We start from the raw sequence: 11,691 nt of genomic DNA on the forward strand, positions 1-11,691 counted from the left end.
GCTAGTTTCTCTGTTTGTATTTTCTCCACGTTCAGTGTGCTGACCTTTCCCCTGAACTAGTGAATGACATATATGTTTAATTAAAGTAAGATTGTTGACCCCTTTAAAGTTGTCTCTCCTTTAGAAAAGCAGATCAAAGAACCTGTGCTAGCAGGCCATCCTGGACATGCTAGGGTGCTTGCTAATACAGGAGGCAAAGTATTCAACTATGAGATGGATGACCAGTTGGCCTCTGAGATCTTTGGGATTCTGAGAATAAGAACTATTGTGCTAAACAATAGATCAAAACCCACCACTACCTGTTTAAGAAAGGGTGGTGGTAGAGCCCAATTGGGAGGACAATGAACTACATAGCAAATTATGTTGCAGTTTGGCTAGGGAAGGGGGAGGCTCATTTCTCTTCCAAGGGAACAACAAAGAAAGGAAATAGAACTTCCTATTTCTGTTTCATTCCTTTCTCTCCTGAGTACATAGTTGCAAAAGAATACCTCCCTGCTTACAAACTGCATTGTTGCTAGTCTTATTTGCTGTTTGTGGAGGCAGCATAAAAATAACCCCTGTGTTCTAGCAAGGTTTTGAGCATGCAACATAAAAGGAATGAGACATGGGCACTCAGCCTGTCAGCAGAACTGGCCAGATCTGTGCTGCCTGATTTTGGTAGGGTGGGATGGGTGAAGGGTCATTTGGTCCTTTGTTGGGTGGGGGAAAGAGGAAAAAAAAAGAAGAAAAAACAATTTACAAAACCTTAGGTAGCTGATAATGGAACATTTGTACCCATAGGGGGAAAAATTACTCAGGTTAAGTCCCTTTTTGCCTGAGATGCTCAGATCTATTTCCAGTAAAAAAAGGACTTTAATCACTTTAAAGATTTTATTAAAAATTCCCTGCGGGCCAGTTGTGGCCAGTTGTTGCAGTCATGATCTATCTGGCATTCAACCCCAAAGACCAGGCTTGTCTATAGCATGCTCTTTCTTCCTTTCTAATCTCTTTTTCCTCTCCTCTCTTCTGGCTCTGGAGTCAGAGGCCTGGTTTCAAACCCCAACTTTGATGCTTATTATCTGTGTGTCTTTGGGCAAGTTGCTTAACTTCCTTGGACTTCGGTTCCCTTATCTGTAAAAGGAGAGGACTGAACTACATGGCTTCTGAGGTAACTTCCTCCTGTAGATCTATGAGTGTGTTAATAAGCATGTGCTGGTGTTAAGCCCTGCTTTTATGACCCTGGACAAGATGGTTTACATCTCTTAACTTCAAAATGAAAATGGGTATTATGGTGTTGAAAGAATTCTTGTTAACTATTGCTTGAACCAGATATCCTTTGAGATCCCCCCAATTCTGAGAGTCTATGAGTCTGAGAATCATGGAATCCTTAAAGTGGGGAAGGAGTCCTCCTGAAACAAACAAATGTCCAAAAAAACACAAACAAAACCCCAGTCCATGCCCAAAACAGGAATTCCCTTTACAACAGTATAACAAGGGGCCATCAAAACTCCAGTGGGATGGCAAATTCAATTAACTCTGAAGGCAGCCAGGTCTACTTCTGGACAAATTTGAACTCAGGTCATCCTGACTCTCCTGGTGCTCTATCCACTGCGCCACCTTGTGGCCCTTCACTGTACTACCTACCTGCCTCTGAAATATGTGGGACCCTGGGCAAATTCCAACTTGCACATTGAATGAGTAGGATTAAATGACTTCTAAGATTCCTTCTAGTTCAAAACTTGATATTCTCTGATCCTAAGTCCTCCTCTCAGATGCCTAATTGTGATATGGAAAGTGACCTTGGGATTAGAAGGCTGTTACAGCTGAGCATAAGTACTAGCACATCCTGCCCAGCTGGAAAAGGTTTTAAGTATGGGCCTAATAACTGGGTCTACCCTAGCTAAGCTAGGAGAGCGCCTAGTTTTTGAGGGGAAGTTGGCTACAACAATTTAAGAAGACTATCTATCAAGACATTGAGGGATTTCTACTTAAATTGGCAGAGGAGATGACTGTATCAATGAGCCCCTTGCTTTTTGAAATCTTCAAATAAATGTATATATCTCATTACAACCTATTAGACTATAAAGTCCAAGGGTACAGGAGTCATCTCTTATCCCTAGCTGCCTACTCACGTGAGAGACGGAATGGAGTAGTACCGTGTTTCCCCAATAATAAGACACTGCCTTATTATTTTTTTTGGACAGAAAAACACCAGAGGGCTTATTTTCAGGGGAGGGCTTATTTTAATGAACATTGACAGCAATTTTAATAAACACGTAAATGTGAACAAAAAAATGTACCTTTATTCAATAAGCAAATCACTGGGGAAGAACAGGATGACACGCTCACTGCTGCAGCTCTGATTGGATGCATCTCGGAGTGCGGCGTGCGTTTCACCTGGGGGGGGGCGGTGCATACAGAGGGTACCATAGCGTGTAGCGCAGGGGATCACCTTCACTACAGTAGCAATCTCAATAGGTCTTATTTTCGGGGAAGGGCTTATTTTAGAGGAATCTTACACAGTAAGGGGAGGGCTTATTTTTGGGATAGGTCTTATTATCGGGGAAACACAGTATATTGCCTAAAGTACTGGATCAATTTGGAGTCAGGAAGGTCTAAGTTCAAATGCTGCTTGTGATACTTATCTATGTCTAAGATAATGGACAAGTAATTTAACATCTGTAAGACTCAGTTCCATCTTCTATGAGGGAGCTGGATCAGATGTCCTCTAAGGTCCCTTCCATCTCAGTAAACTTTCAATAAATAAATATTCAGTTAATAAAACATTTTAACATTTATTCATTTATTTTTAATATTCATTTTAAAAATCGAGTTCCAAATTCTCTCCCTCCTTCCATTCATTTGCTTACCTACTGAGAAGGCAAGCAATATGATATCAATTATACATGTGAAATCATGCAAAATATATTCCCATATTAGTGATGTTAGAAAAAAGAAAAGGAGCACTTTAAACAAAAGTACGCTTCAATCTGCACTCAGAATTCGTTGGTTCTCCCTGGAGGTGGATAGCATTTTTTATCATGAATCATTTGGAATTGTCTTGAATCATTGTATTGATAAGAGTAGCTAAGTCTTTCCCAGTTAATCATCCTTATCATAGTGCTGTTACAATATTCTCCTGGTTTTTCTCCCTTTACTTTGCATCAGTTCAAGACTTCCCGGGTGTTTCTGAAACTATCCTGCTCCTCTTTTTTATAGCACAATAACATTCCATCACAATCATATATCACGACTTGTCCAGCTATTTCCCAATATTCCCTCAATTTCCATTTTTTTTACTACCACAAAAAAGGTCGCTAGAAATATTTTTGTATGTGTAGGTCCTTTTCCTTTTTTCTTTATTCCTTTGAGACCAAGACCTAGTAGTGGTATTGTTGGGTCAATGGTCAATCAATAAACATTTATTAAGGCCCTACTCTATGTAAAGTCTTCTAATCAGCTGAGGGAAAATAAGTCTTACTATTGTCAAGGACCTAATAATATAAAGAGGAGGTGGCAGGGAGGGGAATAGGACATCAACATAAGTAAGTATGATGCAGTACACCTTGATAAGAGCAAAGGAGAGGTCCAGACCAAATACTCTCAGGAGATTTGAAGACTGGAGAGAAGGTTTTCATCTGTAAGTATTAGGGAAGGTTTTGTGGAGCTGGGATATAATAGGGAGGGGAAAATTTCAACAGGCAAAGATGTGTAGACAATATGTGTCAGGAATGAGGGAAAATACTATGCAAATACATAGGGGCCTGAAGGAGAGCAAAGAACAATTCACCTAGATCATAGAAAGGGAAGTAATGTAAAGTAAAACTTTCATAGTAGGTAGATCTGGAGTGTGGATGCCTTTGAAAGCCATTTAAAGAGTTTTAATGTCCTCAAGAAGCTAGGGTAGATAGATTTAACACTGATAATCTTTGTAGATAGAATAGGTGCAGAGGAGAGATCCCGTGCAAAGTGCCCCAGGACATCTTGAGGAGGGGAAAGGAATTTGTTGTTCAGTGGTATCTTATTCTTTATGACCCCATGGACATGAATTCTGGAGGATGCCACAGCTGATATAACTGAGAAGGAAGATCCCCCCTCTATAGGAATTAGAAGGAGTGGTCAAATAAGAGAAGTTTTCTTGGCAAAGATACTAGAGTGGTTTGCCATTTCCTTCCCCAGGGGATTAAGGAAAATAGACATTAAGTGACTTGCCCAGGGTCACACAACTAGTAAGTGTCTGAGACTGAATTTGAAGTCAGATCCTCCTGACTCCAGGGCCACTGCTCTATTCACTGTGCCAATGGTTGCCTTAGGATAGAAATAATGCTTGCGAAAACCCAAAGAACTCTTGCATTTTCGTTGCCGTGGAGTATCCTTCCGTGATCTCCTTTACAAACGGGCTCTGTGGCCTAGCGCCCCCTTCCCCCGAGCCAGGTCACCGGTGATAGTCCGCCGCAGCCCACTGCCTGACAGGGGCTGCTAGGGAGCCGCCACTAAGATTTACTTCATCATAACAAGAACAAGCAATATGGCAGCAATCCCGTACAGCAGTTCACTTGTAGCAACCCATGACTACTACTGAAGGCGTCTGGGTTCCACCTCCAGCAATAGCTCCTGTGGAAGTGCTGAGTACTCTGGGGAAGTGATCCCCCACCATCCTGGTCTTCCCAAATCAGACCCAGGCCACTGGTGGGCAAGCTTCTTCTTCAGCAAGTCGAGTCATCCGTTCATGACAACTGTATTGGCATTCCCAGAGCACTCAGGAACTTTCCAGGTTGCTCATGGCATGATCACCTGTGACCTGGCTCAGGAGGCCATGAGGAAGCGGCATGTCAGCGAGCCCAGCAAGACCAGCACTGGGCCTTCTGCATGAGAAGCAGCACCCTCCCTGCTGCTCCCCTGCTCCTGAAGTGTGCTAGGCATCAGAGCCCATTTCCCCCTCCCCTCCCCTCCCTTCCCTCTCCCACCTATTCCATTAGAATAGATAGGCTGCTTAAGTGTAGAAGTAGTTGTGGGGGGTGTGTGTGTGTGTGTGTGTGTGTGTGTGTGTGTGTGTGTGTGTGTGTGTGTTTGTGTGTGTGTGTGTGTGTGTGTTTTTAAGGAAAACAAGCAAAACACCAAAAAAACAAGGAAAAGAAACCACACTGCTATTGTTTTTTTACTATCTGAATCACCTATGTGCTTTTCAGCAGCCTCAGTAACCTGTTTACTTTGTACTCAACTGAAACTAATAAACTTTGAGCAGCCTTTAAAAAAAAATAATGCTTGCAACTATAGAGGAAGTGTCATCTTGAGTAAGCCTCCACTTGAAAGGATAAGTTGAGGATGGAGTGAATTCTAGGCAAGAGATAAATGTATGGAGGTGGGAGTTATGTCAAGGTTACAAAATAACTTGTAGTCCAATTTGACTGGGACATAGCATATGTTAAATGGAATCATTAGAAATCAGGCTAGGAAGATAGGTTAGGGGAAGATTTTGGATGCCCACAAAAGCTAGTCTAAGAAATTTATATTTTATCATATATATGATAGAAAACCAATGGAAATTGTCAAGCCAGGGGTGTGATAATCATATCTGTGCCATCAAAAATATTATTTTGGCAGCTGTGTGTCGGATATATGGGAGAGGGGAGGCAGGGATACCAGTTAGGAGGCCACTATTATGGTTCAGGCAAGAGGTGAAGGAAGAAAATGTGTAGAGAAAGAAGAGAACAGATCCTAGGACAGAATTCTGGAGGATGCTACAGTTGGGGTGACTGAGAAGGAAGATCCCCCCTCTTTGGGAATTAGAAGGAGTGAAAAGAGAAAAACCAGATGAGAGTCATGCAATGCACAAAAGTATCAAATGTTGCATATAAGTCAAAGAGAATGAGAACTAAGAAGATGCCACTGGATTTGCCAGTTAAGATATTTGTTGAATGAATGAAATGTAGCTCACCAAGAGCTGACTCCATGATAATATTATAGGCTTAGATCTTCATGGGAATCTTAAAGGTCATGTAGTTCAACCCTATCATTTGACAGATGAAACAACTAAATCCCATAGAGACTTAGTGACTTGCCAGCGCTCAAGCAGGGAGTAGCAGACCTGCAATTTGAACCCATCTGTTCTTAATCTCAATCTGGTGGAGTTCCACAGGACTCATTAGATCCTTACTAGTATAGCCCAGGTAGCAAGTGTCCTGAGTGAAACAGCTTCTAGATTCATAGCTAAACCTCAGAGATTATCTAATCCAACTCCTTCTCTTACTCCCATTTTACAGAAGAGGAGATTGGGTTCCAAAGAGGCAAAATGACATACTTCAGGTCAGAGAGAAGATTAATGGCTGAGTGATGAACAACCCAGGTCTGCTCACATAGTGCTCTTTCCATGACATAAATCATTGATATTGATTGAAATTACTTCTTCACTGGTCGACTCAATATCATCTAACACAGTTCTTTCTATTCAAGGCAGACAACCAAGATAACTATATCAATCATTCAGCTCAATTGGATCTCCAAACTTGCTAATTAACAAAAGAGAAGGGAGTTGAGGGACAAGAATTATGGAATTATTCAGTTCAACAATCTGTGTTCATGCAGTTCTAAGTATAATTGTTCATTTCCATTTTGCTTGGCCTGTATTGATGTAGCCTACTGGTAGGACAAGTAGGAATTGCCAGTTAGCTCTAATTCATTCCAGGAAGGGCTCTAAATCAGATTCACTTGAGATTATAGGAGAAGAAAATACAGCATCTGAAAATATTTAGCTGGAAACAGTACAAGGCACATTTAGGATATTCCTTTACGGTGGTTATTTTAAATCCCTGAAATAATGCTTATGACCTAGTTTAAATGTGCCTGTGGTATGCTTATAATTAACTGGTATGAAGTACAGGAAGATTTTTTAAAATCCCATGCAAACAGTCAGATGTTTTTCTGTCTAAATTTCAAAATGCATGATCCAGTCCATTGAGCACCAGATTTCAAGCCAAAAGACTTGGGTTTGGGTCAAGACTTGGTTTAATGGTTTAATGATGGACTGGTCATTTGACCTGTCCGAGCTTTAACTTACACATATGTAAATTGAGAATAATTTACATTTCATTATCTACCTCATGGATCTATTGTAAGGAAAGGGTTTGTAATCTGTAAAATGTTTTCTAAATGGGATTCCTTCTGCTCCTCTCTTTCCTCCTCTTCAACCTCAGAGTGAAGCAGGTAGGTTATTCCTACTGTTCAGAATGATGAACTGAGACCTAAAAGAATTGTTTCTCATAAAATAAGGTACATGTCTAGGCATATAAATCAAGAGCTCTGTATCAGGATGCCTAATTATAATAATGTTCATTTTTATGGACTATTGCAGTTACCAAGCTATTTAGAGACTTCATTTCATTTGATCCTTATAATGACCCTATAAGACAGTAAGATAATATGTGATTTGATCCCATTTTACAGATTAGAACACTATATCTTAAAGAAGTGAAGAGGGGCAGTTAGGTGGTGCAGTTCATAGAGCACCACTCCTAGAGTCAGAAGGACCTGAGCTCGAATCACTTACTAGCTCTGTGACTCTGGGCAAGTCGCTTGTCCCTGATTTTTTTTAAGTGAGTGATTTACCCAAGGTCACATGGCTCCTAAATGGAAGAGAGGGGAATTAAGTTCAAGGTCTTCTGATTCGCATTCAGTCTTCTTTCCATGATATCAAATGGTTGGTGCTCTGAATAACTTCCATTGAGACTGATGACATCCTCCAATAGAATGTATTTTTCTTGAGGGAGGTACTATTTCATTTTTGTCTTTGTATCCTCAGCACCTACTGCCTAACACATAGTAGGCATCTAATAAATGATTGATGGTTGAATAATTGAGTGCAACTAATCCTTCCTGGAACTATTCCTTCTAGGATGTATCATGGAGCTGATCCAACTCTGACAATTTTCACATTCTTAGGAAGGCATTTATACTAACCTTCACCATTATACAGATATACTGATTGGTAGATTTCACAGTTATCTGACCAGAGTTCATAAAGAGGTTCATTGAAGCTTCAACTATTTTTTGAGAAAGAAAGAAATAAAAATTCCTCAAGTTGTCTACCACTCCCTTCTTGGTTACAGTTCAATGACTTTGACTCATTGTCAGTATGAAAATACAGGAAGCTAGAAAAGATACATGAAATAGTTTCCCCCCTCCCTACACTTGGTATTAAAATATTAATTTGTATATTACCTTATCACCCCAAATTGCTTTCTCATTTCATTTTATAATTTATTCATTAGCACCCTATGAAACACTGCTGTGACACATATCTTGGGCAGTAATATATTCCATTACCACTTCTGGAAATTAGGGGTTTGGACTAGATTGTTTTCTGAAATTTTATCCAACTCTAATGTTCTCTCATTTTTTTCTGGTTCTAAAACTTTGTGTTCAATGTTCCAAAGTCCCTTTGAACACTAGGATCCCATGCTAGATGTTGTAACATTTTGTAGTATAAAGGCTCTTAAATGTTTTTAAGTCATGAACTCCTTCAGCAAACTGGTGAAATCTATGGATCCTTCCTTAGAATCATGTTTTTAAATGCATTAGATGACAAATAAACTGGTCATATTGAAATACAGTTATTAATTGTTTTTAGACAAGTTCATGGACCCCAGGTTAAAAACTCTTGCTCTAGTACAAGGTTTCCTCTGACTGTAATATTTCATGTTCCAAAGTCCTTTTTTAGTACTAACATTGTATATTCTATTATCTTAGGTTCCTTAGAATACCAGTATTCTAATTTTTTAGGTAAATACCTTTCTGGAAGTCAGTTTACTTATGAAATTAAGGGGTTGAAATAGTTGCTTTCCCAGGTCCCTTCCAGGTCTGAAATTCTCTAATTTTGTTGTCCAACCTTTGTAGACCAAAAGATTATGAAACAAATCAAAATGTGTTATTGGATATATCATCTATTAGTACATCTTGAGTACACAGAGAGTTTTAGAAATTATTATTTACAAAGACAAAAAGCAGTTAAGCAAACAAGTGTGTTTGTCTAATGAACTTCCCTATCTGTGGGTTTGTTCTGACCACTGTGATCTTTCTTATGATGTATTTGGGATTTGGTTACTCTATGTCTTTTTTCCCTTCCTTTTCTAAGAAGCACAGCCCACACACTTGTTTTGGGTTTAAACTAAGGAAACATCCTGTCCTGATCCTAAATGTTTCCAACATAAGGAAAAAGGACAAACTGAAAATGTCACTGTGGTGTCTCTTCAAAATACAGTCCATGGTATAGTTAGATGACATGTGGAAAGTCAATTACTGTGGCACTTACTATTATATATAGGTTACTTGGGCCTTATGAGGTCAGTTCCAAAGTAATAAGACTGAAACTACAAAAACACCAGTTCTTAGACAACCACAGGGTATCTTTCATAGTGGGAGGCTGTGCAATTAGAACAAAGAGCCTTCTATCAATTAGTTTATGAACTTTTTCTCTGTCTTCAAAATAATTGGAATGCATGTGTATGCCCGCATGTGTTATCTAAATATATAGAGGCAGCTTGCAGGTGGCATTGGTAAGTGTGATCTGAGGTATGGCCCACTTTTACAGAGAAGAGGAAAGCCAACTGCCATGGCTACATCACCAACAGACTATCTGGGTAGAAGAGGCAGGTAGTTTCCAGGAGCCCTTTCTTCTGTCTCTGAGAAGGGTATAAGGTAAGAACTATAACTATTTGAGCTCCTCAGGTCCTGGAAGTCCAGAGAATGATAGGTTCAGAGAAAAATCCACTTCCCAGTGTAACTCTTAAGGAGAAGAGTAGCCCATGACTCACTCACCAGCTTAGCCGCTTCTCTCCAAATACCAGTTACACAAATGATTATCGTAAAGATCGAATATCAAGTAAACCCATTTATCCACATAAAATAACAAACAGAAATGCAAAAAGTTAGATAGATTAGAATGTACCAAAGAATTCACAAGAGCAAATGAGTTTTTAATTTGGGAGAGAGATGAGTTTTCATCTCAAATTAGGAGAAAGCAATCTCACTTAAAGGAATTCTGTTTTCAGTAATTTCTAAAATCCTAAGCTGAGAGGCATGGCAAGACTGGCTTCTCATATGTGCCTGCCATTTCAAAGTCTGTCTTTCTCTCCCTTACGTTTCTGGAGTGTTCTCTGTCCACTTGTTTTCCTTCGGAGAAACTGCAAAGGAGTGAGGGGAGGCAATTTGAGAAGTCCTTCACAAAGGTACACAGCATTGCACTCAGCAATTACTAGTTACATTTTATAAGCATTCAGCAATTATAATAGTTACAAGCACTCCCTGGCAATTACTAGTTACCTTGACTCTCTGTTTGAAACAAGGTGTGAAAACTGGTGTATATGTGTGTGGGGGGGGGGGGGGTTGGGGGAGGTATCAGACATATAATTTCATTAGGGTAGGAAATTAAAAGCTTATAAAGTCTTTTCACTATGTAGATCATCAACTTGGCTGTAACTTACCATCTTAGGGAGTGGCTTGGGTGAATTAAGTGAATTCAATGGGTTACCCAACTAGAATGTAGAGGCAGGACATGGACCTAGATATTCCCTGTCTCTAAGGTCTGCCTTTTATCTCATAGTCCATGATGTCTCTATTATTAATAACAATAATATTGAATAATAAAATACCAACCCATTGAAAGTTCATAAAACGATCTTGGGAATCACCTCATAAAACTCTTCATCCTTTGAGAATAGATTATATTTTTTGGAAGCAAGTAATTTTAAATCGAGCCTGTTGAAGAAGTTAAGGCACTCTGCTGGGAAGTAGCCATGTTTATTTTTTTTAAAAAGACAGACTGGAAGTGGTTGTGGTGCACACCTATAATTCCTGCTATAGTGAGGCTGAGGCTGGTTGGATTTCTTGAGCTTTGGCATTCTGATGTGCAGTAGGTTTAACCTTTCAGGCATCCAAAATAACTTTGGCATCAGTATGGTGAATCCCAGGAAAACAGGAGCTACCATACTGTCTAAGGTGGGCCAAACCAGTCTAGGTCAGAAATTCAGTAGGTTAAAGCTCCCATACCAGTCAAGCATGAGATTAAGTTCATTAGTTGCCACTGCAGTTCAGCCTGGATGAGATGGGGAGATCAGTCATGAAAATAAATTTTAAAAGACCAAGACATGAGTATATAGTAAATAGATTAATATTTCATGACTTGGCAATTGGTTGTGAAGCTCCCAAAGCAGAGACCCAGAATGTTTGGAGCACTCACAGTGTGAATGAAATAAGTGTATGACCTCCAGGAGTGACTACTTTAAAGAGCAATAATTATTCAAGCCTTCCTTGATCCACTTCTCCTTAATGATTTGTTCCTTGTACTTCACATACTATTTTATCTCTGTCTCTTTAACATGCTAATGATGAAATATTTTATATTAAATCAATTTGTTTTCATGCCTAATATTCCCTACTAGACTAAGATCCATGAGTACAGGAAGCATGTCTTAGCCATGTCTTTGCATTTATTCTATCACCTAACAGTGTTCTGTGTAGATATAATGAATATATCTGGATGAAATGAATGAATAAATAAATGATTTATGCGTATGGTTAGATGTTTTTCTCTCCTTAGAAACCTAATTGCATTATAGTTTTACCTCACCTACTGTTCTGTATAGATAGTTATTCCTTTACCTCTGATTTTTACTAAGGATTTTTTCCTTAGGGCATGGACAGTATTATAAATTTTGT

The 11,691-nt window shown here is 39.4% G+C and overlaps 1 protein-coding gene and 1 long non-coding RNA gene across 2 annotated transcripts in view; both read left to right on the forward strand.

The window, feature by feature from the left end:
* Positions 1-11,691, forward strand: part of KCNQ3 (potassium voltage-gated channel subfamily Q member 3) — a 479,966-nt gene that overhangs the window by 50,452 nt on the left and 417,823 nt on the right.
* On the forward strand, positions 4,887-5,241 carry LOC138155963 (uncharacterized). The gene is made up of 2 exons (XR_011167039.1): positions 4,887-5,025; positions 5,081-5,241. It is a non-coding gene; the product is annotated as an uncharacterized lncRNA (long non-coding RNA).

The sequence above is a fragment of the Petaurus breviceps genome, unplaced genomic scaffold (genome assembly GCF_028583685.1).
Source record: "Petaurus breviceps papuanus isolate PSGF00001 unplaced genomic scaffold, PetGlider_PUasm1.0 98, whole genome shotgun sequence".
In the NCBI taxonomy this organism is placed as follows: domain Eukaryota; kingdom Metazoa; phylum Chordata; class Mammalia; order Diprotodontia; family Petauridae; genus Petaurus; species Petaurus breviceps.